The 26,450-nt window shown below is 33.9% G+C and overlaps 1 long non-coding RNA gene across 1 annotated transcript; it reads left to right on the forward strand.

The window, feature by feature from the left end:
• The first annotated feature begins 7,428 nt into the window (after nucleotides 1–7,428).
• Nucleotides 7,429–26,436, forward strand: LOC140150949 (uncharacterized). Its single transcript, XR_011858878.1, has 3 exons — nucleotides 7,429–7,461; nucleotides 22,470–22,519; nucleotides 26,370–26,436. It is a non-coding gene; the product is annotated as an uncharacterized lncRNA (long non-coding RNA).
• Nucleotides 26,437–26,450: the final 14 nt, after the last annotated feature.

Raw genomic sequence — 26,450 nt, forward strand, 5'->3', positions numbered from 1 at the left:
AATGCGCTATCTACTGCTGATAGCAAGCAGTTCATCAATGCGCTATCTACTGCTGATAGCAAGTAGTTTAGCAATGCGCTATCTACTATTCAAAGATAAGAAGATTGAAAAATATCAATATGATCTTCTGTTCCCAACGGCGGAGAACATACCAAGAATTTACGGCACACCTAAGATACACAAACCTGGTAATAAAGTGAGACCAATAGTAGACTACACAGGGACTATAGGCTATCAAACATCTAGAGCCTTAGCGGACATTCTGTCACCTTTGGTGGGAGGAACTGAACACCATGTCACCAACTCTAAGCATTTAGCGGAAAGTCTAGCAGAAGTCATGATAGAGGAAGGGGAAATCTTCAACTCGCATGACGTCGTCTCACCTTTTACAAACACGCCAATTGATGAGTCACTTAATGTCATCAAAGCCAGATTAGAACATGACAAGACTCTGAGTAAACGGACTCTTCTCGCGGTAGATGACATCATTGAACTTCTTAAATTTGTGTTAACCACCACATATTTTCTGTTTCGTGGAAAAATATATAAGCAGCGTTTTGGTGCAGCCATGGGGAGCCCGGTGTCCCCGGTTGTCATGAACTTGTATTTGGAGCCCGGGGGTCACTCCCATTGTGGCCTGTACACCATCCGCGATAATGAAAACGCGTAAAAGGGTCGTTTTTCAGGTGGGTAGGCACGATCACGGCGTATCGCGTTTAGGGTGTCAAAAACATGAAAAATTGGAAAAAGGGTAGCAAAATTGCAATTTCTATCACGCGGAAATGAAATTTAGGGTATGAAATTTTATGTTAGGAATGAAATCCCTGTTTAGGGTGTCGTTTTAGCCAAGGGTTAAATCCTTGTTTAGGGTGCTTTTCAAAAGTTGATTATCGCGGATGGTGTACAGGCCACAATCGGAGTGACCCCCCCGGGATTTGGAGTTTCTGGAGCAACAAGCTATAGCAACAGCCCCCTTGGATTGTAAACCGCGCTTATGGAAACGTTTCGTGGATGACATTTTAGAAATTATAAAGGAAGACCAAGTGGAAAATCTCACCACGCATCTCAATCAAACGGACCCCACGGACAGCATCAAATTTACGTATGAGAAAGAGCGAGAAGGATCCATACCATTTCTTGATACTTTGATTGTGCGCAAACCCGATGGTTCGGCCAAGCTACTGGTCTACAGGAAAGCTACACACACAGACCAGTATTTAAATTTTGCTTCACATTACCCCATTCACCGCAAGTTAGGCGTGATCCGCACATTATTGGACAGAATGAATAGTGTTATATCTGAAAAGGAGGACAAAGATCAGGAAGAAGGCAAAATCAAGCACGCACTTAAACAATGTGGCTATCCCGAGTGGACTTTTAATCATGTCAAACGCAAGATGGATAGTAAACAACAGGCAACAAAGCCCAGTACTAAAAAAAATTGTTTGATTGGCGTAACCCGACCTACCCTAAAATTAGGCCAGACCCTAGACTTTTTTCTTCTTCTTTTTTTTTCAAAAATTAATAAATAATTTTTTTAAATGGATATAAAACAACTAATTTAAAAAAAAGAAGAATTTAATATCCAAGGCCTAAATTATAATTATCAAACACATTTTACAACTTTAAAAGTTGCATTGGTAACTTTTTATCACAGAGAATGTCCTTGAATATAGGCCTACCACAAAAAAAACCTACCTACCTACCTACCCCAATTTGTTTCAAAATTATGTTACGCTTAGACCAAAAAAAAAAAGTTTATCTCAAAATTGTAAGATTTGAAAATAAAAAGAAATGCAATTTTTTTTTTAATTTTAATTTTTTTTTTAAGTTTCCGGAAAATTTCGGCGAAAATCATATTTTTTTCTCAAAATACCATAAAAAAAAGCCGGGTATAAAATAACCACTTGTGAGCTTTCAGACAAACCTTAACTTTTTTTGGCCCTAATCAAACAATTTTTTAGGCCTTACTTTTGAAAAACATATCATTTTTGTTTTTCATCTCTTCCACATTAACATTAAATACCTGTGGGGCAAGATTTTTTAAATCCAATCCTGGCATATTCCCCAAATAATACCAACCCGACCCAACCCATCATGCCCGCTCGATCCCAACTGCTAACTTCATCCCGATCCGTTCTAGCTTTAACAAATACAAGCCGATTTTCATGTTTACATAGAATGGAGTCAGAGCTTGCTCAATAGTTAAGTTAAGTTAACAAAAAAAAAAGACAAACACAGAACTGAACATAGATTTAAGGATTCACCTTTGGCCAATTCCACCGTTACGGACGTTACAGATGACATGCAACTTGCAACTTTTAAGTGAATAGCACACATGTTTCTGATATCAATCTATGGAGGCATGATTAGCAAGTTTGAAATAAATGCTCCTGTTTTGAGCAATGTTCCAACATTTTGTTACGGACGTTACAAAAGGCACTTTTGGCATGGAATTAGCCATTTATCAAAAAGGCAGGCACTTTTGCTTAACGTCCGTAACGCTCATTTCTAATTTCTGTACCTTATAAGGAAGCCAAAACAAAATTGCTCATTATATTGAACATTACAAGTATCATTCTAAGAAATAAAGTGTCATGATCCTAACAGCAACCAGGTAATAAGGTACCGGTATGCTATTCACTTAAAAGTTGCAAGTATCTGAAACGTCGTAACACAACAGTGGAATTGGCCATGTCTGAATCTGTAATCTCTGAAAGGCATCTTTTTTGATGTCTAGGCTCGCACCAAAGACCCCTAATTTGAACTGGTGTCTGCACATCCCTGTCACTTCTAAAGTCAAGTGGCGCCGGCGTCGGACTAGCGGCATGTCGGACTAACGTCCTGTACGTATACCTAGATGTGAAGCACTGCCCTTAAATAAACTCATTTATCATATTTCCACTGCTACATTTTGAGAATCAATATATCGACCTGCCAAAAAAATGCTTGCCCCCCCCACCTTTGGCCTGCTAAAAAATCTTTGCCACCCCCATTTATTTCACCACCCATAACCGTCCCAGGGGGTACACATAGTTATTGCACCACCCCTGAGCCACTTTGGTTGACTTCAGTGTTGTTAAATAATGCCCTGCAGGGCAACCCGAAAATCAGAAATACCCGGACCGATCTGAAATGAAATACGGATCAGGCCTACAGGGCATATAATTATCATCGGGTTAGGCCAGATTTGGGCGAGTTAAAACAGACCTGGGTTCTTTCTTTCGGTTCAAGACGGGATCAGGATTCAGGAATGGTCATTCTTGGTTTTCATGAAAACATGATAGTCGATTGTCTACGAAAAAGAGTTACAGGCCTATTTTACAACACTTTTATTTAATAAGAAAAAAATACACAAGCTAGAGGCCCGGGGCTAGAGGTTATACTATAAACTGATTCAGGACTCACGTCTAGCCTCTGTTATTTGATTTGAGATTCTTTTTCAAGATTGCTTGGTATGAATATATATCCTGTTTTGCACATGAGCAACATCAAAAAATGAAATTTGAAAAATAATTAAGAAGCAAAACAAGTTTGACTATTTCACTCAGGTGTTGAGTTGTTAGCCTCGCGGTCTCATCATAGTCATACAAAAATGTACATGTACAATGGATTGACCAGTGTTTATACACGCCGCGCCGGACTTCGTATGAAGTATGGGCCATGGCTACTGTGCAAGTGAGCAGATCGAGCAGTAGGTAAGCTTACAGTAATCTACATTCGGGACCATATTCTATCGATCAAAGTATCATAGCTATAGGAAAACAAATATACAAGTATCTTACCATATCAGTGAGGTTTCATAACCTTTTTCGTCACTAGCAAAGCGTTCTCGAACATGATTTTGTACTGCCTCTATCGTGGGAAATCAGACTGACTGACTGCACGTTTCATGTCGCTTGAGGTCACAGGTCATCATTAATTAGTAAACATTTTCTCGCTCAAAAGTCTTTCAAAGCCCATATTTGGTATGTTACATTCGTATTGACTGAGTTTGTTTACGTCTTGAATATGATCAGCTGTTCAATGTTATTGTTTTGAGCGTCAGCTGTTCGGTCCAGGCATGGGGTACCGGTCGGCCGAAATTTGGTCGCCGCATCAATCAGTTTTATTGATAAAACAATGAGTTTTTGGTGTATTTGCGTGCACGACACGTTTCGAAATTTCTTTAAAATTCAGGAATTTTCAAGAAATGCTCAAACCAAATTATGGCAAAATCCAGAAGTAAACTGATTTTTAAGAAGAAATATGTATAGTTAAATCGGCAACTGATGGGACTTCTTATCACAATTTTTATATTTCTTCAGTATCGGGAGATGCAATTCTGTTGGGATGCTGTGTAATTTGACATTGATATGCAATGTCGGCAGACTCGTGAAATGTTGATTAACAATGTCAATAATATTTTTTAATATGTTTGAATGGTTCTAAAGAGAGCTACACACAATTTCGAATGATAAAATAATATTCCATTTATTAAAAAGATTGCTGCTTTTATAAAGGAATCAAAAGAAAGCACACACCCATTGAGACAGTGATCTTGGTGTTTACACCATGTGCCGTTGGCGCCAGGGTCATGAAGGGAGCCCTCTATTGTCCAAGTTTAGCCATTAAAATTCCTCTCGAAGGGCCGGTGCAGTAAGAACAAGAATCCCACAGAAAAAAAGCAAAGGACTGGTTATAGTTCCTTATGTTGAAAAAATGACGGAGACAGCCACTCGTATTTTTAGAAAACATGATATAGCTACTGCGGTACGTCCCCACACCACATTAAGAAAAATGTTGGTTCATCAAAAGGACAAAAGAGACTCCATGAGTACAACGGATTGCATTTATGAAATCCCCTGTGCAAATTGTGACAGTACTTATGTAGGAGAAACTGGGCGTCGCTTAGAAACAAGATTGAACGAGCATAAGAAAGAGACAGAGAAAGTAGCGCGTAGTAACGGAACTTTTACTCGACAAACAAGGAAACAATCGGTCAGTGAACAGTCCAAATCAGCAATTGCGGACCACGCTGTACAACAAAATCATATTATCAATTGGAAAGATGCCCAAGTCCTCGAGAAAGAATGTAATTCGGGAGCCCGCCGTATCCGTGAAGCAATCTGGATAAGGAAGAGAGCACCGAACACCATGAACAGAGACGAGGGGGCCCACCGTCTATACCTTAGTCATCACGGTGTACGACCCACTTCTGGGCGCTGGTGCGCCCTCTGTTGGTGTACAGAAGTCGAAAAAAAATCACTCTGAAGATGACCATCGTCCAAGATGGTCGAAACTGTCAGGTCAGTAAAACAAATTGGATTTGTCAAGATGAAATATTGTATTTGCGCTATCTATTGCTGATAACAAGCAGTTCATCAATGCGCTATCTACTGCTGATAGCAAGCAGTTCATCAATGCGATATCTCCTGCTGATAGCAAGAAGCTTATTAATGCCCTATCTACTGCTGATAGAAAGCAGTTCATCAATGCGCTATCTACTGCTGATAGCAAGTGGTTCATCATTTGCGCTATACTGCTGATAGCAAGTGGTTCATCATTTGCGCTATCTACTGCTGATAGCAAGCAGTTCATCAATGTGCTGTCTACTGCTGATAGCAAGCAGTTCATCAATGCGCTATCTACTGCTGATAGCAAGCAGTTCATGCGCCATAGTGCTGATAGTAAGTAGGTCATCAATGCCCTATCTACTGCTGATAGCAAGTAGTTTATCAATGCGCTATCTACTGCTGATAGCAAGTAGTTTATCAATGTCCTATCTGCTGCTGATAGCACATCATGCAGTTAACTACATGTATGCACACAACACAGGGCACTCACAATAGGCAATTGAACCCAACTGGTAGCGCTGTGTTGTAGCTATAGGGGATGAACTAATTAACATCATAGTCAAAAAGTATAAAAGCTATGATTTTAGTACTTGCTCTATGTTTCAATTACTTATTATTTTCCAAATATCTGAATCTTCAACCCGGTACAACTGAGCTTTAATAACGGGGGAACATACATTTTTATTAAAAAGAAATCCTACCATGCATCTATCCAAACTCGCCGTGTTATTCCAATGCACATTTTGCTTCACCGGGCAGCCCTGGCTTGATCATATTTGGAAGATTGGTGTCATAAAACCGTCATAGGTACAAATTTAGTACTTTCTGTCAATCAAGTATGGCTTATGCTCTACATGTCAATTTTTAAATAGGCCTAATTGGTATAATCCTTATAATAACGGTGGTCCGCCTTAATGAGTAAATGACAGCAAACAGCTGCCTTTCAGTGAAAAATACCCCAAAACTCGGTCCGAGTGGAGCTCCGCTCGTACATGTCAATAGCGTCATTATCGATTGGATTAGTCGTCCGTAGCGGACAATTCGGTCGCTTATTGGATTAATATTATTAGGTGGTAATAAATTTGCATTGGACAATAGATTACTATATGCATATATCGGTTTAATCTTCAATAAGCGGGTTTATGGCTGAAAAAGTCACGGTGAATTTGCCGTGGACAAAACTGCACTATGATTTTGCGAAATTGATTTTTTTATGTTTTTGAACTCTGGGCAACACGTTAGGCCTACATATGTTGAACTAAAAATATTTTTTGTAAAACATCCCAAGAGCCAGATATCAGCATGTTGAAATGAGTTAACTGCATCATTTACCTCATAAAACCATGACAAAACAAGTTAACTGACAAGGCCTATGGAGTTTTACACACTTAACACTTCATTGATTATTATTGATTATTGAACAATGCTTGAGCAATTCACAGTTTGGTCTCTAATTCAAAACAGTGAAATTGCAGTTAACTCGTTTTGTCATTGTGGGGCAGTAGGCCTATACCGCGTAGGCCTACCGGTACTTGCTATCAGGAGCAGATATCGCATTGATGATAAACTAAAGTAGGCCTACTTGCAATCAGTAGTAGATGGCGTAGTGAAATCTTCTTGCTATCAGCAGTAGATATTTATTGGAAACAGTTATTGGAAACATTCATGCAGGAATTAAATTGGGGGGGGGCAAACAGGCTCGTAACCAGGTTTTTTTGGGAGGTGATTTTTGAAAAAGTGGACTTTTTTTGGACCTTTTTGACCAAAAGGGCTAAAAACCCCAATATTTTCGCTCGCTACGCTCGCGAATGGGACTTTTGGGGCATTTTGGGATGGGGGGGGGGGTGGTCGCCCCCAGCCCCCCTGGTTACGGGCCTGGGGAAAAATATAAGCTAAAAGGCATAGGCCTAAATATATATCAGGGCAGCCAGCATCCCAGTACATTACTAGCCTATCGTGTAAAATTTTGAACATGATTGAAATTTTTAATAAACTTTATTATGACCCTTATGGCTTGCGATGTGCTTGCGATACACTTGCCAATATCCGGAGCCCGGAAATACCGCCCAAGCCTACTTTAGACCGACCGTCGCGACCGATTCCAGCTGTTGTTTACGTCAACCAGGCAATAAACTGAATCTCGACCTACTCCCCTAAATTTGCACACGGCACAAGTACGATTCATTTCACAAGTCTAGCGCGCGGTGCATGCAGTCTATAAATAAATCACGGTGTCATGCACGAATCGCGAAACGTTGCTACATTGCGTGCATTTCGCGGGAAATTTAGTTTGATGTTGATGTTGTAGCCAGTAGCCTACAACTTCAAGTACAAGTACAACATTTATGGCCACAATTATTTACCATTATTAAACCTACCGGCCATAATTTAATATGATATAACCCTGGATCTTCGTGCCTGGATTTATAATATTATTAATAATCGAAATAAAATCCCGGAATAAAATGCTTCTTTTTAGTTTTAATACTAGTATGCGTGATTGAAGATGAAATAATAATATTTTATTATTTTTTTAATAAAACGAAGCGAAGGTAGGCATATCAACTGGATGATGGGAGGTGAGGGGGATTACATTTACGCAAATAAAAATGATATCTCCCTATTTATATGCTTTTTTAGTATTTACTATTCAAGCTATAGGCCTATTATAGTCATAATGACTATGAAAACAATATTTTTTGAAACTTGTGCAGTACCGTAGGTATTTTTGGTATTGGTTTGGTATTTAGGCCTACTTTAATTATTTATTTACTTATTTATCAATTAAATTGTTTATTTATATAGGATGAATTGTTTTCTCTATTTATTAGGCTTATTTTTATTTATTTATTTATTCTGATGAGTGTATGTCGGCTTCGGCTGGCCTGCATGAAACAATTATTGTAAATAATGCTTTAATAAATCACCAAGTCTATTTTAAATGTAGGCCTATGTATTCCAGCTCCCTTTTTGTTGAGCACTTTGATGATTTACCTTACTTGATTTATTTATTTATTTATTTATTTATTTATTTATTTATTTATTTATTTATTTATTTATTTATTTATTTATTTATTTATTTATTTGTTTATGTATTTGTTTATCAATTAATTGATTGTATTATGTATTTATTTATCAATTAATGATTTTTTTTATCTATTTATTTCTTTATTTAATCGTTTTCATTTAATAAGTTAATTGATAACGGCTGTATTTATGTATTGATCAATTAATCATTTATTTATTTATTTCTATATTTATTTATTTGATTATATAAGTTTGTTGATTTGTTTATAATATGTTTGTTTATCTTTTCGTTAATTATATTATTTATTTGTTTGTTTAGGCCTATAAAAGTTGTTTATTTTGTTGGTTTATCTTTTGTTTACTATTTTGTTTGTTTGTTTAAAAGTTTGTTAATTTGTTTATCTTTTTGTTAATTATATTGTTTATTTATAAGTTTATTTATTTATTTGCTATTTTTGTTAATTTGTTTATTTTCATAAGTTTGTTTATTATTTTGTTGATTTTTTGCATATTTGTTTATTGGTTCGTTTGTTTATAATTATGTATGTTAATTTGTTTGTTTATTTGTTTATAAGGTTTTATTTATCTATGTATTTGTTTGTTTGTTTATTTGTTTATAGTTACTTCCAGGGTGTAAATCGTTTTCATATAATAAATTAATTGATAACCGCTGCTTGCCTATTTTATTTATTTGCTTATTTATTTGCTTATTTATTTATTTGTTTGCTTATTTATTTGTTTGTTTACTTGTTTGTTTGTTTGCTTGTTCACTTGTTTGTTTGTTTACTTGTTCGTTTAATTGTTTGTTTACTTGTTTGTTTACTTGTTTATTTGTTTACTAGTTTGTTTACTTGTTTGTTAGTTTACTTGTTTGTTTTCTTATTTGTTTACTTGTTTGTTTGTTTACTTGTTTGTTACTTGTTTGTTTACTTGTTTGTTTACTTGTTTGTTTACTTGTTTTTAGTTTACTTGTTTTTGTTTGTTTGATTATTTACTTGTTTGTTTGTTTACTTGTTTGTTTACTTGTTTGTTTACTTGTTTGTTTACTTGTTTGTTTACTTGTTTGTTTACTTGTTTGTTTGTTTACTTGTTTGTTTACTTGTTTGTTTACTTGTTTGTTTACTTGTTTGTTAGTTTACTTGTTTGTTTACTTGTTTGTTTGTTTACTTGTTTGTTTACTTGTTTGTTAGTTTACTTGTTTGTTTTCTTATTTGTTTACTTGTGTTTGTTTACTTGTGTTTGTTTACTTGTTTGTTTACTTGTTTGTTTACTTGTTTGTTTACTTGTTTGTTAGTTTACTTGTTTGTTTACTTGTTTGTTAGTTTACTTGTTTGTTTACGTGTTTAATTGTTTGTTTGCTTGTTTGTATACTTGTTTGCCTATTTACTTGTTTGTTTACTTGTTTTTTTACTTGTTTGTTAGTTTACTTGTTTGTTTACTTGTTTGTTAGTTTACTTGTTTGTTTACGTGTTTAATTGTTTGTTTGCTTGTTTGTATACTTGTTTGCCTATTTACTTGTTTGTTTACTTGTTTGTTTACTTGTTTGTTTACTTGTTTGTTTACTTGTTGTTTGGTTATTTGTTTGTTTGCTTGTTTGTTTACTTGTTTGTTTACTTGTTTGTTAGTTTACTTGTTTGTTTACTTGTCTGTTAGTTTACTTGTTTGTTTACTTGTTTGTTAGTTTACTTGTTAGTTTACTTGTTTGTTTACTTGTTTGTTTACTTGTACTTGTTTATTTACTTGTTTGTTTACTTGTTTGTTTACTTGTTTGTTAGTTTACTTGTTTGTTTACTTGTTTGTTAGTTTATTTGTTTGTTTACTTGTTTGTTGTTTACTTGTTTGTTTGTTTACTTGTTTGTTTACTTGTTTGTTTGTTTACTTGTTTGTTTACTTGTTTGTTTGTTTACTTGTTTGTTTACTTGTTTGTTTACTTGTTTGTTAGTTTACTTGTTTGTTAACTTGTTTGTTTGTTTACTTGTTTGTTAGTTTACTTGTTTGTTAGTTTACTTGTTTGTTTACTTGTTTGTTAGTTTACTTGTTTGTTTACTTGTTTTTGTTTACTTGTTTGTTTACTTGTTTGTTTACTTGTGTTTGTTTACTTGTTTGTTTGTTTGTTTGTTTACTTGTTTGTTTGTTTACTTGTTTGTTTACTTGTTTGTTTGTTTACTTGTTTGTTTACTTGTTAGTTTACTTGTTTGTTTACTTGTTTGTTTACTTGTTTGTTTGTTTACTTGTTTGTTTACTTGTTTGTATACATGTTTGCTGGTTTGTTTGTTTACTTGTTGTTTGGTTACTTGTTTGTTTACTTGTTTGTTAGTTTACTTGTTTGTTTACTTGTTTGTTAGTTTATTTGATTATTTACTTGTTTGTTTGTTTACTTGTTTGTTTACTTGTTTGTATACTTGTTTGCTGGTTTGTTTGTTTACTTGTTTGTTTACTTGTTGTTTGGTTACTTGTTTGTTTACTTGTTTGTTAGTTTACTTGTTTGTTTACTTGTTTGTTAGTTTACTTGTTTGTTTACTTGTTTGTTAGCTTACTTGTTTGTTTACTTGTTTGTTAGTTTACTTGTTTGTTTACTTGTTTGTATACTTGTTTGCTGGTTTGTTTGTTTACTAGTTTGTTTACTTGTTGTTTGGTTACTTGTTTGTTTACTTGTTTGTTTACTTGTTGTTTGTTTACTTGTTTGTGTACTTGTTGTTTATTTACTTGTTTGTTTACTTGTCGACAGATATATCTACGCCAACGTGACTCGTCTGATAACAACACTGATAGCCAGAATGGAGTCAAGTGGCTCTCAAAGTGGAGTAAACTAGCACTGGCTCTCAAAATGAGTCACCTGTCACAAGAGAGTCAGTTGACTCTACCCGTGGAGTCAATTGACTCTACATTCAAAAGGCCTATAAATAAATAAATAAATAGGTAGATAAATAAATAAATAAAATTATTAACTTATTTATATATTTATTAATTTGATAGTCATCTTTCTCCAAGTGAATGAATAAATAAATAAATAAATAAATAAATAAATAAATAAATAAATAAATAAATAAATAAACAAATAAATTGATAAATAAATACGTAGGCCTACATAAATAATTAAATATATAAATGATTAAACAAATAAATACATCAATGTAGGCCTAGATCCTATAACTTGTTTGTCATCACTCACTCATTCCTCCCTCCCTCCCTCCCTCACCCCCTCTTATCACTCGCTCATTCACTTACTACCTCCCTGGCTACCTCCCTCCCTCACTCGTGACTCCTCCCCTCCCTCACTCATTCATCCACTCACTCACCCCTCATACACTCACCCCCTCATGTCTCCCTCGCTCACTCACCTCTTACTCACCCTCTCACTTACTCACTCACTAGCTCATTTCTTAGGACTCACAAACTGGGAGAGCGGGGAGTGTTCGCCCTAGGGGCAGGTTCGCCCACCCCTTGTTTCTCAGCACTACGGCTATCGGGGGATTTGGTGATGGCAAAATTAGGTGACATAGGTCATTATAAACTTCTCATATTAGCTACGCGACACATAGGGACGTGTTCATCGAACTGCAGCCAAAACAAATAAATTACACCAAAACGTAATTTTTTGTTGCATTATGTTATATTATCATTGATACATAAAAACAGGTGGTTTTAATGTAAATCTGTGTTGGGAACATATGGGATTTCTCAAAGATTTAATGCAGTTATAAACTCCTTATTCGATTTGTATTTTGCATACCCTGAAGAAAAATACAAAAATGTGCACTAAGGGCACGTTCGCCCTTTGAGGATGGGGCATGTTCGCCCTATATCTTCCCCGGGCGGACTTACCCCAAACTGGAGGGCGGACCTGTCCCATCAGCGTATTATGCAAAATATTGATAATTATACCGTTAAACAAGGTAAAACTACTGAAAAGCATGTTTTTTAAAGTTATGTGATATCAGTATTACTCATACCACCGTTTAGGTCCTAATCCATAATCTCCCCGAAGTTGTAAACATGATACGTTTAAGCTCACTTTGGACCCCTACATTTTACAATGACCCAACCCCTGCAACAAATTTAGTGACTCCCCAGAAGAGAATAAATGCCCTGTATACTCTTGCTAAATGTTTGCATTGAATATGTTATTGTTATGCAATGTTTAAATCTTTTTTTGTGATTAGGGTGAACTTACCCCACCATATGGGCGAACCTGCCCCAATATGGGGCAAGTTCGCCACTTTGCAAAACTTTTTTGTTTGCTCTATCCTGTTGCTATTGTAAGGCCTATAGTTCTGGGATTGTGGCCGTATATAGCTAAGACATAGGGCTTTCACATGGGCTAATCAGGTCATCCCTAACCTTAAAATTGACATCGCTAGGCTGGTCAGAAAAAAATCAATCAATCAATCAATCTACATATCAATTAACATAATCAACATTTCAATAATTTTATCAACCAATCAATCATAAGCCAATCAAACCACCCACTCACTCACTCAATTCCCGTCTTACTCAATCATTAATTTTACTCATAAATACATACTTAAATAATTAATTAAATAAATAAATAAATAAATAAACAAGTAAGTAAATAAGTAAACAAACAAGTAAACAAACAAGTAAACTAACAAACAAGTAAACAAACAAGTAAACAAACAAGTAAACAAGTAAAAAGGCAAGTAAACAAACAAGTAAACAAGTAAAAACGCAAGTAAACAAACAAGTAAACATGCAAGTAAACAAACAAGTAAACAGGCAAGTAAACAAACAAGTAAACAGGCAAGTAAATAAACAAGTAAACAAACAAGTAAACAAACAAGTAAACAAGCAAGTAAACAAACAAGTAAACAGGCAAGTAAACAAACAAGTAAACAGGCAAGTAAATAAACAAGTAAACAAACAAGTAAACAAACAAGTAAACAAACAAACAAGTAAAAACAAACAAACCAGTAAACAAACAAGTAAACAGGCAAGTAAACAAACAAGTAAACAAGCAAGTAAACAGGCAAGTAAACAGACAAGTAAACAAACAAGTAAACATGCAAGTAAACAAACAAGTAAACAAACAAGTAAACAAACAAGTAAACAAACAAACAAACAAGTAAAAAACAAACAAACAAACCAGTAAACAAACAAGTAAACAGGCAAGTAAACAAACAAGTAAACAAGCAAGTAAACAGGCAAGTAAACAAACAAGTAAACAAGTAAAAAGGCAAGTAAACAAACAAGTAAACAGGTAAGTAAACAAACAAGTAAACAGGCAAGTAAAACAAGTAAACAAGCAAGTAGGCAAACAAGTAAACAGGCTAGTAAACAAGCAAGTAAACAGGCAAGTAGGCAAACAAGTAAACAAGTAAAAACGCAAGTAAACAAACAAGTAAACATGCAAGTAAACAAACAAGTAAACAAACAAGTAAACAAACAAGTAAACAAGCAAGTAAACAAACAAGTAAACAAACAAGTAAACAAGTAAAAAAACAAACAAAAGTAAACAAGTAAACAAGCAAGTAAACAGGCAAGTAAACAAACAAGTAAACAAGCAAGTAAGCAGGCAAGTAAACAAAGTAAACAAACAAGTAAACAAATAAAAGGCAAGTAAACAAACAAGTAAACATGCAAGTAAACAAACAAGTAAACAGGCAAGTAAACAAACAAGTAAACAGGCAAGTAAATAAACAAGTAAACAATAAAGTAAACAAACAAGTAAACAAACAAGTAAACAAACAAACAAACAAGTAAAAAACAAACAAACAAACCAGTAAACAAACAAGTAAACAGGCAAGTAAACAAACAAGTAAACAAGCAAGTAAACAGGCAAGTAAACAAACAAGTAAACAAGTAAAAAGGCAAGTAAACAAACAAGTAAACAGGTAAGTAAACAAACAAGTAAAACAAGTAAACAAGCAAGTAGGCAAACAAGTAAACAGGCAAGTAAACAAACAAGTAAACAAGTAAACAGACAAGTAAACAAACAAGTAAACAAACAAGTAAACAAGTAAACAGGCAAGTAGGCAAACAAGTAAAAACGCAAGTAAACAAACAAGTAAACATGCAAGTAAACAAACAAGTAAACAAACAAGTAAACCAACAAGTAGACAAGCAAGTAAACAAACAAGTAAACAGGCAAGTAAACAAACAAGTAAACAGGCAAGTAAATAAACAAGTAAACAAACAAGTAAACAAACAAGTAAACAAACAAACAAACAAGTAAAAAACAAACAAACAAACCAGTAAACAAACAAGTAAACAGGCAAGTAAACAAACAAGTAAACAAGCAAGTAAACAGGCAAGTAAACAAACAAGTAAACAAGTAAAACAAGCAAGTAAACAAACAAGTAAACAGGTAAGTAAACAAACAAGTAAACAGGCAAGTAAAACAAGTAAACAAGTAAACAAGCAAGTAGGCAAACAAGTAAACAGGCAAGTAAACAAACAAGTAAACAAGTAAACAGACAAGTAAACAAACAAGTAAACATGCAAGTAAACAAACAAGTAAACAAGTAAACAGGCAAGTAGGCAAACAAGTAAACAAGTAAAAACGCAAGTAAACAAACAAGTAAACATAAACAAACAAGTAAACAGGCAAGTAAACAAACAAGTAAACAGGCAAGTAAACAAACAAGTAAACATGCAAGTAGGCAAACAAGTAAAAAGGCAAGTAGGCGAACAAGTAAACAAAGAAAACAGGCAAGTAGGCAAACAAGTAAACAGGCAAGTAGGCGAACAAGTAAACAAGAAAACAGGCAAGTAGGAAAACAAGCAAACAAACAAATAGGCAAGTAGGCAAACAAACAAATAGGCAAGTAAGCAAAAAAACAAATAGGCAAGTAAGCAAACAAACAAATAGGCAAGTAAGCAAACAAACAAATAGGCAAGTAAACAAACAAATAGGCAAGTAAACAAACAAATAGGCAAGTAAACAAACAAATAGGAAGGTAAACAAACAAGCATGTAAACAAACAAATAGGCAAGTAAACAAATAGGCAAGTAAACAAACAAATAGGCAAGTAAACAAACAAATAAGCAAGTAAACAAACAAATAGGCAAGTAAACAAAAGGCAAGTAAACAAACAAATAGGTAAGCAAACAAACAAATAGGCAAGCAAACAAACAAATAGGCAAGTAAACAAACAAATAGGCAAGTAAACAAACAAATAAGCAAGTAAACAAACAAATAGGCAAGTAAACAAATAGGCAAGTAAACAAATAGGCAAGTAAACAAACAAATAGGCAAGTAAACAAACAAATAAGCAAGTAAACAAACAAATAGACAAGCAAACAAACAAACAGGCAAAAAAGAAACAAACATACAAACAGGTAAGCAAACAAACAAATAGGCAAGCAGTTAGCAGCGGTTAGCAATTATTAATTTATTCAATGAAAACGATTTACACCACTCTGGAAGTAACTATAAACAAACAAACAAATACATAGATAAATAAATTTAAAACCTTATAAACAAATAAACAAACGAACGAATAAACAATTAACAAACATAATTATAAACAAACAAATAATCGAATAAACAAATGTGCAAAAAATCAATAAAATAATAAACAAATCAACAAACAATAAATAAATAAAGTAACTAACATAAATAACAAATAAATAAATAAACCTATAAATAAACAATATAATTAACAAAAAGATAAACAACTCTTAAACAAACAAATAAACAAAATAATCAACAAAAGATAAACAAATAAGCAAACAAACAAACTTGCAACTTAAACAAAATACAAATAAACAAAAGATAAAGAAACAAGCAAAAAACAAATAAACAAACAAATATACAATATAATTAACAAAAAGATAAACAAACTTATTAACAATAAAATTATCAATAAATCAACAAACTATAAACAAATAAATAAACAAACAAACTTGCAACTTAAACAAAATACAGACAAATAAACAAAAGATAAACAAGCAATAAACAAATATACAATATAATTAACAAAAAGATAAACAAACATATTAACAATAAAGTTATAAACAAATCAACAAACTTATAAATAAATAAATAAACACTTACACCTTGAACAAAATACAGACAAATAAACAAAAGATAAACAAACAAGCAAAGAAACAAATAAACAAACTTATAAACAAACAAATAAACAATATACTTACAAAAAGATCAACAAACAAAGAAATTATGAATAAAGTTTTAAACAAATTAACAAACTTATAAACAAATATTAATAAACAAACTTAAAAACAAACAAAATACATGCAAATAAACAAAATAAATAACGGCAATTTTGCTCAAAATTTGTTTATTTTGCGCCCCTCCCCCTGAAATTCACTTGAATAATTCCTGGCGCCGCCACTGCACTGATGCCTGGGAAAATGAGTAGGCCTAAGCCTTTTATTTCTTTTTCTGAGAGGTACCGCTAAGACCCCTTTAATTATATCACAAAACCTTCCAAAAATGTTTCTTGTAGGCCTATAATTATTAGCTAGGCTATAGAAAGCATCTCAACTTCCTAGACATAGGCCTATAGATATGTTTTGAAAAGTTAGCCTATATTAAACTGAATTTCAAAAAAATAATAATAGGCCTATAGGCCTAGGCCTATAAATCGAAGAAACCTCAAAAAAAGAAAGCCAGAGGAGACGTGAAACATGTTTATTTATTTACTTAAGTTATTTCTTAAGAGGCATTATCTGTTATTTTGGAGAATTTTTTAAAAATGTTTGCCACGGTCAAAAAATGGATTTCCTTTAAACTTTCATATTTGATGCACCTTGACCTGAAACAAACACACATGAAATAAATTTGGGAAAAATATCCCCGTTGCCATGGTAACAGCCAAATTTTCATTTTAGGCCTATTTTCACAATTTTGCATTTTTCAGCAGTCAATTTGTCAAGTTTTGAAGCCAGTGTTACTAATATACACAATATATATATACTGTTTTCTTTATAAGGTATGAATAGGTCAAACCTTAGATGCCGCATTGAAAGTATAAAAATAATCACCAGATGTCAGGGTGGGTTATACCATTTATTTGAAATAGGGGTGTTTTTCAATTTTTTCAAAATATGAAAATATACCAACTTTGTATAGCTCATAAACCATATGGTAGTGCTCCGATTTCAACATCGACCACAGCATGTTGAGATGATACATTGGTCTTATGAAAAAGTTACATTTGAGCTTGGGGAAAACACATCTGTATATACAGTGTTGCCAGACATTTTCCTATTTTTCAAAATTCAACACAAATCTCACCTTAAGTTAAATGATGTGAAAATGAAACATCATCCTTTCAAGGAACATTTATTAGAAAGAGAGTTTTTATTCATATCAAATTTGATCAGTTATAATGGTCAGTGTTGTTCTAAACCACATGGGTGTTGCCATAATTGGGGTTTTATTGTGATTTGTGGATATTTTCAACTTTTTAAAAGTTATAAAAATACCAAAATGCATTTCTATAATAAAGAAAGAAACATCGACCTCGTCATGTTGAGATGATACATTGGCCTTATGAAAAGTTATTTTGATCGGGGGGGGTAAAACATCAGTTTATACAGTGTTGCCAGATATTTTTTATTTTTTCAAAAATCAACTCAAGTCTCGTCGTAAGTTAAAAGATATGAAAATGAAACTTCACCTTCATATGGAACATATCTTTTTAGAAAGAAAGTTAATTTCATATTCAATTTGATCATCTGGGATGGTCAGTGTTATTCTAAGCCATATGGGTGTTGCCATAGCTGGCGTTTAATATGACAATATTTAGATATTTCCAGCTTTTTACAAGTCTTAAAAATAGTACACACCTTTAAAATTATTGTGGAATGAACGCAATATTAAGGTTAAAAATTAACCTAAGAACACTTGGTATGTGAATTTAAATTTTAAATTTGAGTTCGGAAAATATTTCCTTCTATACAGTATTGCCAGATATTATCACGCAATTCAAAATTCAACGTATGTTGAGCTTTTTTCAGCTTTTTTTCAGCTTTTTCAGCTATTTTCAGTCTTAAAAATGCCAAAATACAATGGCATGCATTCCTAAAATAAAGATGTGAAAATTAAACAACGACCTCATCATGTTGAGATGATACATCTGTCTTATGAAAAATTTACATTTGAGCTTGGGGGAAAAACATCTGTTTATACAGATATTTTCCTATTTTTTCAAAATTCAGCACTAGTTTCACCTTAGGTTGAAAATGAAAGTTTATTTAGAAATTTACTTTCATATTAAATTTGATCAGTTGTATAAATGGTCAGTGTTGTTCCAATCACATGGGTGTTGCCATAATTAGGGTTTAATAGTGAGATGTCGATATTTTTATAAGTCATAAGGGTTCAAATAGCGACGTTTTCACATATTTTTGTGGACCTGAGAGCACATCAGACATATATTGAAATTTGCGATATAATACAAATTTTATGGCAAATGATTAAAATTGATATTTTTGAAATTTAACAGATCTCAAAAGTAAATTGTATAAATCTAGTGATATGTACTTAAAGTGTATGTAGCTGGAATGAAAAGCCGTCCATATGAAAATTTGACCTTTCGTATTGAAGATATAGATTTTTTCACCAAAACACCTAAGGTCTTTTGGGGAAAAATCTATATCTTCACTATGAAAGGTCAAATTTTTCAATTATCATTAATTAATTGATTAGTGGTCGGCTTTTCATCCCAGCTACATACACTTTAAGTACACATCATTAGATTTATTAAATTAACTGTAATATGTCAAAAAATAAAAAAATTCAATATGCATAATTTACCCTAAAATTTTTATTGTATCGCGAATTTAAAAAAAATCTAAATTATTTTATATCAGAAGGACATTCCTCGTATTCAAAATGCAATTTGGTATATCTGATGTGCTCTCAGGTCCGACAAAAATACTGTGCAAAGGTGGGTGACAAACACCTTAAATTACAACACAGAAAACATCAAACATGTATACTTTAAAATATACATAAAAGCCATAATGTTTTTACCAATATACACATACTAGCTAGGCTAAAATAAATTAAAATAACATAAGATTGTTACATTGCAAAAAGATGCATATAAGAATAAGATAATGTTTAAATTACGCCTACCCCATATTATTAAAGCACACACCCCAACTATACTTGCAAAAAAGATATGGGGAAGAAATGGGCAAAAAACTATGTAGATCCAGCGAATGTTTTGAAAGATATGAGAATAGTCAAAGACAATAACGCACAGAACCTTTTCACAGCCAGACAAATTAATGTCCAGTTACCTTTCCGAGAGGAGCTCCCAGGAGAGTCGAAAGTATGAAGAAGAAATGACCATTGAAATGTTGCATGATATTGTTGCTAATTCTCTGTCATTCAAGCATCCCCTGCTCATTGATGACATGAATTTGTATGAGCTTGTAAAAAGGAAGCAACTAAAATTAAGCTTTCAAGACTGAAGGAGATTTATATGAACACTTTTGCAGATACTTGCAGGGTTAAAGCAAAATAAAAAATCACCAAATGTTGATAAAAGTTGTCTGAGGAAATATCCGTTTCAAGTAGAAAAAGAGGACTACTGGGCACAGTATACCTATGACATGACCCCGGAGAGGGTTCTCCCTGGTTAAAGGTATACGGGGATGTGCCACGGTTTTGGGGGGTACCTTAGCAATTTTGGTATGTCGATTGGTGGGTTTGCAGTGGAGACAATACACCAAATTGGGTGCATTAAGGCAAAAGTGCCTATAAAAGCGCCAAATTAGGACAAATTTGTGTGCTTTTTGGGTGTTTTTTGTGAAAAATTGGAATACTATAGCTGTAACTTTAATAAGGTGTCATTTTAAAATTGAAAATGTATCCACATTTCACTATTAACTCCATTTATAGTGGCATCATCCATGTGGTTTATTCATGGCAGCGATTTAAACAATATAAATCCTAAAGTGAGACATACGTTGAATTTTGAATATATGTGATAATAACTGGCAATACTGTATAGAAGGAAATATTTTCGGAACTCAAATTTAAAATTTAAATTCACATACTAAGTGTTCTTAGGGTAATTTTTAACCTTAATATTGCGTTCATTCCACAATAATTTTAAGGATGTGTACTATTTTTAAGACTTGTAAAAAGCTGGAAATATCTAAATTGTCATATTAAACGCCAGCTATGGCAACACCCATATGGCTTAGAAATAACACTGACCATCCCAGATGATCAAGTTGAATATGAAATTAACTTTCTTTCTAAAAAGATATGTTCCGTATGAAGGTGAAGTTTCATTTTCATATCTTTTAATTTAGGGCGAGACTTGTGTTGAATTTTGAAAAAATAGGAACATATCTGGCAACACTGTATAAACTGATGTTTTACCCCCCCCCCCCAGATCAAAATAACTTTTTCATAAGGCCAATGTATCATCTCAACATGACGAGGTCGATGTTTCTTTCTTTATTATAGAAATGCAATTTGGTATTTTTATGACTTGTAAAAAGTTGAAAATATCCACACCTCACAATTAAACCCCAATTATGGCAACACCCATGTGGTTTATCTGGCAACACTGTATAAACTGATGTCTTACCCCGCCCCCCAGATCAAAATAACTTTTATATAAGGCCAATATATCATCTCAACATGACGAGGTCGATGTTTCTTTCTTTATTATAGAAATGCATTTTGGTATTTTTATGACTTGTAAAAAGTTGAAAATATCCACAAATCACAATTAAGCCCCAATTATGGCAACACCCATGTGGTTTAGAACAACACTGACCATTATAACTGATCAAATTTGATATGAATAAAAACTCTCTTTCTAATAAATGTTCCTTGAAAGGATGATGTTTCATTTTCACATCATTTAAATTAAGGTGAGATTTGTGTTGAATTTCGAAAAATAGGAAAATGTCTGGCAACACTGTATATACAGATGTGTTTTCCCCAAGCTCAAATGTAACTTTTTCATAAGACCAATGTATCATCTCAACATGCTGTGGTCGATGTTGAAATCGGAACACTACCACATGGTTTATGAGCTATACAAAGTTGGTATATTTTCATATTTTGAAAAAATTGAAAAACACCCCTATTTCAAATAAATGGTATAACCCACCCTGACATCTGGTGATTATTTTTATACTTTCATTGCGGCATCTAAGGTTTGACCTATTCATACCTTATAAAGAAAAAATCATATTTATATTGTGTATATTAGTAACACTGGCTTCAAAACTTGACAATTTGACTGCTGAAAATGCAAAATTGTGAAAATAGGCCTAAAATTGAAATTTGCCTGTTACCATGGCAACGGGGGATATTTTTCCGAAATTTATCCCATGTGTGTTAGTTTGAGGTCAAGGTCCATCAAATATGAAAGTATAAAGAAAATCTATTTTTGACCGTGGCAATTATATTCTCAAAAATAACAGATAGTTCCTCTTAATTATTTAGCCTAATAATTCCCGCGTCCAAAATTGAGAATTGCAAAATATTTAATTAGGCTTATTTGATCTTTATTTGACATTTTCTCAAAATGACATAGGCCTAGGCCTGTATTAATTTGCTACTTTTTACTTCTTAACTATGAATGATACTGAAACACCCCTGCATTTTAGATATCAATGTAGGCCTATAAAATCAACCATGTAGGCCCTGCCGTTGATATTGGGATGTGACCACTCGTTTCAAAATAAAGAAAATAGGCTAATAAGTAATTTTAATTACTTATTATTTTTAATTAAAATTAATAATTAATAGGCCTACCTAAACAGTCATCGTGCCGTTTTAAATTTTTTTAAAGAGCCTAAGCTAGGCATAGGCCCGGGCCGGGCATAGGCCTATCCTAACCAACTCACGGCATTGTGATAGTAATAGTTGATTGCATAAAGCATTAATATTTCTATGGATAGGGGCCTATAGACATATTTTCTTTTATCATAAAAGTAACAGTTTATTTTTCATGATTTTGGCACACTTGTTTAATATAATTGACGCCATGCCCTTGACGGCAAATATACGCAGCTCGCCTGGTCAATACATCATGAATACACGCAGGCAAAGTCTTGAACACAGACTAGTACTCGCACATGCGCAAAGCGTGTGAGGATTTTAGGGGAGTAGGTCGAGATTCAGTTTATTGCGTCAACCAGACACCGTTTTTCAGCAGTTTTTCAAGTTCAGCCTTTTCAAAAATCACACTGTAAGTATGGATATTTTTTTCTGTAAGTGGAGGTATTATGCTATATGTGCTAGGCATTTATTACAAGCTTTAGTGAGTTCTGTACGTGGTTTCCGGTCACCGGACGTACTGGTAGGTTCCAAATTTGGCAGACATGACAGACAGACGAAAATTAGGCATGTAAGCTTAAAATCAAACTACATGTACGATAATAATCTTGGCAATCTAATGTCTGACCTGTTGCGTTAAGGCAGGCAAATCACTGAAATTAATGTTTCAGATTTTGCGTCTGACCAGCAAGTACGTCCGTCCATATCATGCGTCACTTTTTAATTTTATCTAGAGTACGGCTGAACCGATGTGGGGTTTTCCCTGCCAATACGATCGGATAGCCGATGTATTACTTCTATAATTAAAGACAAAGATAAAAACAATTTGTCGCGTCTGATGTCACTGTCAATTATGATCCTTGATTGGTTTACACAGGTAATCAGCGGCAGCGCGTAAAAGGAAGACCGATCTATCTGGTGCTGATCGGAGAAAAGGAATAGCAGCAAATGGCGAAAAATTACGTACTTTTACAAGGTAAAAAGCAGCTTTTCTAGGCATTGTGGACATGGTGCCTTTGCCAAAGAAAGTTTCCTACTATAAAGATTATTAAAGACCTAACTTTTGAGATGGTTTGCATGTCGAAAGGTGCAAAATTAACAATAAGGCCGCGTTCAGCAAGTCAACATCACGACACTTGTAAAACCGTGCTGTGCACGAATTTGATTGACAGATGACGTCAGACGCGATAAATTGTATTTATCTTTGTTTTTCATGTTTTCATTATAGCATCGGGCCGATACGATAGCCAATACAATGTTGACAAGTCAGTGTTTTGTGAGCTCATACTAAGGAAATATTTGATCACATTTTCATTGTTAAAAGTCGTCTGTTGAGTGTTTTCACCGTTTCTTCCCGAAAAATGGTAATGACAAATAAAATAAGGCATCCTAGTCCTGAAAACAAAACAAATTAAAAAAAAAGAAAAATGCTCAGAATCATCTAACTGCCGTAAAATTTGTTGAAAGTTTATAAATTTTCTGTACTTACACGTTGTATACAAATGATACACCACGGTGCATGCACATGAACAATCACACATTGCCATCATTGGCTTCAAAAATCCTGTTGGAAAACCCCACCATTTTTGCACGTAGGCCATTGTTATTGACATTACGATGTTTATTCCCCTCCCTCCGTATATTGCTCTTGTTGTACAGCACTATCTCTAACTAATGATTTCAAAATGTATTGAATTTGAATGCATTTTGAAATCATTAATAGACTATGACATGAATACAAATTATCAATTTTCATATTAAAAATAACAAAATATCTTGAATTTTTTTTTTTTTTTTTTTTTAGGTCAACCATGAATGATCCTAGCATTTAGGTCTAGGTCCAGGGACACTACAAAACCGAAAAAATAAAAAACTTTTTTTTAATTTCGGTACCGGGGAGGGTATTTCCTACCGGGTAATGTAATCTCGGCGGTACCCGTTTACCCGACCGAAAATGCCAGCCTTAGTGGAGATACAGTCGGGAGTAGTGTTATTACTTCAAAATCGTGTTCATTTGCATAGAACATTGATAGCACACACTGCCATGTGCAAACAGCTTCCGACAGGGGTGCGCTTGGAGAATATGAAGAATGGACTACAAACATTTACATGTGAATGACGTCCGTCGTCAATGTTTTCATCAAACATCATGTCGACATAATCTTGTATTTAAAATCGGCCAAAACATCATAAACATGTATCAAAGTAAACAAAAGCATTGCATGATCATCTAGTTAGGAAATTGTTATCAATATACTCCTTGTTTTGGTCTTCTAATAGTAATAATAGCTTTGTCACGCCCAATAGTTCCATTTGCGTATTGTTGACATCATATATCTGTCCAATCACAATCAAGGTGTTTTTGGCTGATCAATATTCATGTATAAGTGATCAGCGGCCAATCAGTGTCTTTACCTAACATGTAAGTTACTGATAAAAATACCCCCTCAGGGGTTTTATTGATCAAATACTGGTTTTCCCTCATTTTTGACTGCAACTCCACAACTGCTGTCTGTGCCCAAATAAAATTTCCAGTGCAGTAGTTGTAGTCCTTGCCCCTATAATACTCGTACATCTTAGGGGCCTACTTGTCACCAATGTGCTATAATTTTTGAGAAAAATGCAAAAATAGGCACAAAATTGGACAGGGGTGTAGTACCGTACCCCCTTAACCCAATATTTGTGGAAGAAAGGCCCAACTCCATGGAGTTGGACCTTTCTTCCATGAAAACCATGATTAAGTGTACCGGTACATGGAAGACTATTTAGAGAGTGGATTTTGGCTCATCTTTCACACACAAGGAAGAACAGTCTGCAGGCAATAAAATGCTGGGTCTAACTCATTTTTGTAAAAAATTGGAGTTAGGCCCTTCTTCCACTCAGGTACGGTATTCAACTATAATTTGTGTCAACAGTCCAGTGATGTCCTTAGGATTGTGAAATTGACATTTGATTAATAAATAACGATGCAGGAAATTAAGAAATACCAATATTTTCATGATGGTTGCACTTATATTCCGAAATTCCGAAATTTATTTATATCAAATTTAGATTTAATTAAAACCATGCATGCATTCAGCCCTAAGTTGTTTGCATAAGCTTTTATTGTCATTTTATCATTGTTCAATTCATGGCATGCCATCGGGTGCGTACATGCACATGCGTAAGCCATGACAAAAAAAATATTGGCAGTTTTGTTTTCCATATCCAGGGTTATAAATATTTATTGTAAATAAACTGCGTAAATTTGTTTTGAAATACAGATCATCAGATTCACTGTCAATTGAAAATCAATCATTTGAAAAATATAGGCAGTTTTGTTTTCTGTACCTTTGAATCATCCAGGGTCATAATTATTATAAACTGCATAAATTTGTTTTGAAATACAGATGCATTAGATCCACTGTCTATTTGTAATCAATCATTTTACAAATAACACTTTTAAGTGTTCTTAAGTGTTTTAAGTGTGATGAATTAAAATTCATCATCTTGATGAGATTGTGTATGGGATTTGGTTTGAGGAATTGGAACTCTGTGAGTACTGCATTGTGGAGAAGGGACACTGAGTTGCGAGGTTATAGGAATATTTTACATGTGTATGAATGAGGAAACCACAGTCCAGGACTTCTGGTAATTTACAAGATAGCAGATCCATCACAACACAAATCCATTGTCCACTGTGTAAAACACAATGTGTAGAAATACTTACAATGTGTACTAGAATCAACTTTAGTTCTCATAATGTTGTAAGAATCTTTGTGATGATAACTTTGCTGATTTATGCTAATTCTGAACCCTTTTGTGCAAATTGAAATCAGCAGTCAAGTTAGCTCAATCGATAAGGCGTTCGACTATGGTGCAAGAGGTTGCAGGTTCGAACCCTGGCGGTGCCTAGTACGCTCCAGGTGGAATAATTGAGTTAGCTTGAAATTCCCCTGGACAAGGAACTTACTGCTAATTTGTCTCGTTATAACCCGTGCGAAACTCGGGGAGCTGATCCTGGTTGCGATGGTTATTTGTGGAATGTCTAGGGTGTGCGCTCTTGAAGCAGGAAAGTCTATGAATTGTTGTTTGATGGTTTATGGAATCAGGTGGGGTTGTAGTGGTCAGCGACAACCTGTAAAGTGTGCTAAGGCTTGTGGATCAACGTCTAGGCATTGTGCCTGTACGTAGCGCACTATAAATCACTGCACTTTTTTTTAAAATTTGATTTGTTGTTCATTTTCACTCACCATGAGATTTCTCCTTTATTAAAATTACAGATATACTTACTCATCAGTTGGTAACAGAATCAGGACCAATTCAAGCCACGATGCTGCATCAGTAAACCATCTCTACTACCA

This window comes from Amphiura filiformis, chromosome 4 (genome assembly GCF_039555335.1).
Source record: "Amphiura filiformis chromosome 4, Afil_fr2py, whole genome shotgun sequence".
Classification (NCBI taxonomy): domain Eukaryota; kingdom Metazoa; phylum Echinodermata; class Ophiuroidea; order Amphilepidida; family Amphiuridae; genus Amphiura; species Amphiura filiformis.